This window comes from Dipodomys ordii, unplaced genomic scaffold (genome assembly GCF_000151885.1).
Source record: "Dipodomys ordii isolate 6190 unplaced genomic scaffold, Dord_2.0 Scaffold161, whole genome shotgun sequence".
Classification (NCBI taxonomy): domain Eukaryota; kingdom Metazoa; phylum Chordata; class Mammalia; order Rodentia; family Heteromyidae; genus Dipodomys; species Dipodomys ordii.
In genome coordinates this window covers 1,484,746-1,489,999 of record NW_012267377.1, presented here as the reverse complement: position 1 = coordinate 1,489,999, position 5,254 = coordinate 1,484,746, and the positions used below count along the sequence as shown (strand labels likewise).

At 37.3% G+C, this 5,254-nt stretch overlaps 1 protein-coding gene across 1 annotated transcript in view; it reads right to left on the bottom strand.

Moving 5' to 3' along the window:
- The window catches only part of Sugct (succinyl-CoA:glutarate-CoA transferase), a 637,858-nt gene that overhangs the window by 457,360 nt on the left and 175,244 nt on the right, over window positions 1–5,254 (bottom strand). The window lies entirely within an intron of this gene.

The window sequence follows — 5,254 nt, the reverse complement described above, 5'->3', positions numbered from 1 at the left end:
GCCTCCATCAGAAAGAATGACATTGTCCCATTTGTTAGGAAATGGAAAAAATTATATTAAGCGAAGTAAGCCAAGCCCAAAGAAACATAGGTCCCATGATTTCCCTTATTTGCAATATCTAGTATGTGCATGAGTCAAGCAGAAAAAGTCAGATAAGGTGATGTTAGGAAAATGAACCCTAAGATATGTACTTTAAATGTTTTTTTCTTTCATGCATTTGTTTCTAACGCAATTATAAGATTATTTCTTTGTTGCTTTGTATGTCCCTCCCCCACAGTATAACCCCTGCTTTCACTGTATTTGATGTCAGTATAATTTGTGGAGGGGAAGGGGAAAAACAAGTCGTTTAAATAAGGATACAGGTGGACCTGTTGCAACAATGAGAAATACAAGTTGTCATGTCAAAAAGGAACTTTACAACTTCGGGGGAGGGGGGAGGTTTAGGTGGGAGGGAGGGAGGGAGGATGGGAAGTGATGGGAAGGGTAAACAAAGGAGGAGGCTACAATGCTTGGTAAGAAATGTACTCACTATCTTGCCCATGTAATTGTAACCTCTCTGTACAGTATTTTCACAATAAAAAAAAGAAAAATTAAAAAAAGAAATGTCCTCATTACTTTGCTCATGTAGTTGTAACCCCTCCATACAGTATTTTCACAGTAAAAAAAAAATGTAAAATAAAATAAATGAATAAATAAAGATAGAAAAGTCTATTTCCTAACAAATGAGAAGTCATTCTTGGAAACAATCATACTAAGTGAGGTATGCCAGGCCCAAAGAAACATAGGTCTCATAGTTTCCCTTATTTGCAATAACTAGTACATGTCTAGGACAAGGAAAAAAGGTCAAAAGCTATGTACATATGACCATATAAGATGATGTTAAATGAAATGAACCCTAAAACAGGGAAACAAGTGTTTTTTTCTTTCTTGCTATTGTTTTGAACCTCTTTATAATGCACTATGTGATTCTCTTGTTTCTTTTGTATGTTCTTCGCCCACAGTATAACCCCCGTTTTCACTGTATCTGATTCCAGTGTCCTGCATCTTATATATATATTTTTATGATTTGGGGAGGGGAAGGGATATAACAAAATGCTTAAATAAGGATACATTGTAACAATGAGATGTACAAGACACTGTTGAAAACAAACTTCACAACTTCAGGGGAGGGGGGACGGAGGAGTTGGAAAGGTGGGGAGGGAAGGGATGGTAGGAGAAAAACAAAGGAGCAGGTAACAATGCTCGATAAGAAATGTACTCTTTACCCTATTCATGTAACTGTATCCCCTCTGTACAGTATTTTTGCAATAATATATATGGAAAGAAAAGAAATAAATAAAAGACAAAAACTAACAATAACAAATGTTTAAGTGAGTGTGGCCAAAAGGGAATGCTACTGCACTGTTGGTAGAAATGTAAACTTGTTCAACTACTCTGGAAAGCAGTATGGAGGTTCCTCAAAAGACCACACATAGATCGGAAAACAAACATTACAATTTAGGTGGGGGGGGCGGGGGGGATGTAGTTGTGAGATGGTAGGGAAGGAATGGTAGGGGAAAAACAGAGGAGGAGACAACAATACTTGGTAAGAAATGTACTCATTAGCTTGCTCATGTGATTGTAACCCCTCTGTACATTATTTTCACAATAAAAATAAAACATTAAAAAAAAGACCACACATAGAGCTTCCCTATGATCCAGCAATTCCACTCCTGGGCGTTTGTCCAATAGAACCCAAATAAAGCCACACTAAAGCTACAAGCACAACCATGTTCATTGCAGCATTGTTTTCCATAACCAAGATATAGGAGTTAACCCAGATGCCCCTCAGTGGATGAATGGATCAAGAAAATGGAATTCTACTAATCCATCATAAAGAATGATATTGTACATAAGGAAATAGAGAGACTTGGAAAAAATTTATGTGAAGTAAGCCAGACCCAAAGATAGATATAGATATAGATATAATAGGCTTCCCTCATTTGTAGTAACTACACTGTTCCTATAAATCTACAAGTAAACACAGTGGATGGTTAAAAAAAGAATACACTAGCACATGATAAACTATACAGGTCTCCAGGTATTCACAAACAGTGAGATATTTTTAGGAGAGGAACACAAAGGTGCAATACCTATGTGCAACCGATCATATAAAATAATATAAAATGGAAACAGGAGACTTTTTTTTCTTTTTTGCTATTTTTGTTTTCTTTTCCCTTTGTCTTGTTTGTTCATTTATCTGTCTTGGAGGGTAAGGGAGACACAGAAATGGTGGGACAAAGGGTGAACAAATGAGCAGTGATACTAGATACTATGCTGAAAATGAATTATATAATTCGTGGGTGGGGATGGAAGGGAAAACTGGGAGAGAGTGAGGGAAGGGGTAACATTGTTAAAAAAGAAATGTACTCTTTATCTGATTTGTATAACTGGAAGTCCTCTATATAACCTTTATAATAACAATTTTGAAATACATTAAAATTAAATAAAAGACAGAAAAACTCAAAATAGTAAACTCATGTCAAAAGCACACACCAAGGGCAGGGGTTGGGCTGGGTTGGGAAATGGAGAGAACGACTCAAGGGATAGTATCAAACAAGATGCATTGTACTTATAAACCGATTTGCTGAGTGATTATCCTTTCGTAAAACTGCTTAAAGATAACAAAAATATAACAAGTTAATTCATAGGAAAAACACATACAGCACGTTGGTTCTATTTTTAAGAATGTGTTTCATAATCGTAATCTTTTTTTTTTGGGGGGGTCCAGTCGTGGGGCCTGAACTCTGGGCCTGGGCGCCTCAGCTCTTCAGCTCAAGGCTAGCGCTCTACCACTTGAGACACAGGGCCACTTCCGACTTTTTTTCTTGTTGCTTATGTGGTGCTAAGGAATCAAACTCAGGGCCTCATGCATGCAAGGCAAGCACTCTACCACTGAGCCACCTTCCCAGCCCCTCATAATCGTAATCTTTTTAAGCACATTTTACTCCACAATCTATACTATTTTTTCCACATATTACATATGTATCCCTAGAAAATAATTACATTTTTGTATACTTAAAGGAATTATGAAGAAACTCTTTGAAATACAATTTCTTAAATCAGAGAATAGACAATCAAGATTTTCCCCCAATATCTCAGGAAGTGAAATGAAGGTTTTTTTGATGAAAGATTTTTATTAATCTGTTTAATTCTAAAACAACGCTGAATGTCACTTCTACTTTTAGCACTATTGAAAGCAATACTAAAAGTTTCTAAGGGTCGAAAATATCTTCTTTAAATGTTCAATTTTAGCATTCTAACCATGTGTCACATGTACATGCCATGAAAGAAAATGGAGCACAGAATGAGACCAATCAAGAACAATAAACCCCTAGGTCTCTAAAATTAAATTTCTATTCTGTGTCTAGTTTCATCCCCCTATGTTCCCCACTGAGACTTCCAGCCTAATCATGGATCTCATTTAATCTAACATAGCCCAGACACACTGAGCTATCACACGTTTCTTTCTTCCATTCCTTTCTTACTCCATTCTCAACATAAATGCTCTTCACCTGTAGAAGCCTGGCTCTGCTATAACTGAGTAAGCTTCCATGGAGAAGCTTGATTCAAACTTCCTATTGGCCTCCATGTAATCACTCAACCCCTCCTTGCTCATCACAGCTGGAATCTCAAATATTAACATCCAGCGAGAACCCAGTTCTTCTACACCTCATAACAGACAGAAATCCATGCCTCCCTACCTAGCTTCTTGAGCCAAGTATTGCTGTAGATTCCCTCTCTGGCATGGCCCCATATTATCTCAACTTGACCCACTGCACATTTTCTGACTAACCTAACACAAATCTACATTGAACAGTTATACAATAAGCTGCTACAGTGGTGGATATTAGAAGTTAGGATTAGAATTGAATATATGACATGTGAGAAAAGTAGAGCTGATAGACACATTGTTGTAAAAATAACGAGGAGCCTATTTCAAACAGTATTCAATTTATGGGGCTGGGAAGGAGGCTCAGTGGTAGAGTGCTTGCCTTGTATGCATGAGGCCCCGGATTCAATTCCTCAGCACCACATAAGCAGAAAAATCTGGAAGTGGCACTGTGGCTCAAGTGGTAGAGTGCTAGCCTTGAGCTGACAACAGTACCCAGGCCCAGAGTTCAGGCCCCATGAACGACAAAAAACAAAAAATTCAATTTAAAAGCTATTTTCTATGCACAAAAGCAAGAGAAATTTTTAACAGGATTCTGCATGTCCATATCACAATGAACTTACTGGTATTGCATCAACTACTAAGCGAATTCTCTCAGTTACAAGTGAAGTTCCTAGGAGCCGAGACAATGAATTGTTTTCAACATTAACTCAGTACTTGGCACACAGTAGGTACTCAGTATTTGTTGAAATAAAGAATTAACTCAGTCAGTACTTGGCATATTATAGAGACTCGGTACTTGTTGAAATAAAGAATGGATAAGTCAATGAATGAATATTCATCGTGTTCCTCTCACAAATTTCAATAAAATTTTCATTAACCTTCTTCAGGCAAAGCTAGAAAAATAGAAAAATTAGAAGAGAATCTTGCACCCACATGCACAGCAGATCTAGGGGCTATCCAGTGGAGAGTAAAACCCACATTTGTAAGCAGTTACTGCTATGACCACAATGAGCCTGTATTATGCAGTGACAACAGTCACCTACTCATCTTAAATTAGGAAATACTAAAGTAAAATATCTGTCATTTAATGCAAATAACTGCTACCATTACCATACTGTAAGCCTTGTGCTAAACTTGACAAGCAGACTCTGAAGGTTTCAAGTAGAAAGTGTTATTCTGCAGAGGAGAAGACAAAGCCCAGCTTGCAAGGTAAGTGCCCTGCCAGCCACAGCCCAATCATGCTGTGGGCAAAGTGGATAGCTAACCCTTCTTTACTTTGTTCCTTGGTAGGTGAGTGTATTTCTGCTCTTGTACCACTAATAGGAAAAATTCATAGAAATCTTGCACAGACTTTGTTTTGTCTGATCCACTCTTGCTCTAGTAAATAACACAACATAAAATTACAGCTGTTGAATTGAAAAGTCTCTGAGTTGGTAAAACAGGGCATATCAGGTAACATAGCAATATGTCAAACATGATGCTGAAAAGCTTACTAGGTTCTTTTTTTAAAATTTATTTTATTTTATTTGTGAACATACTGTACAGAGGGGTTACAATTACATAGGCAGGATAATGCGTACATTTCTTACCAAGCATTGC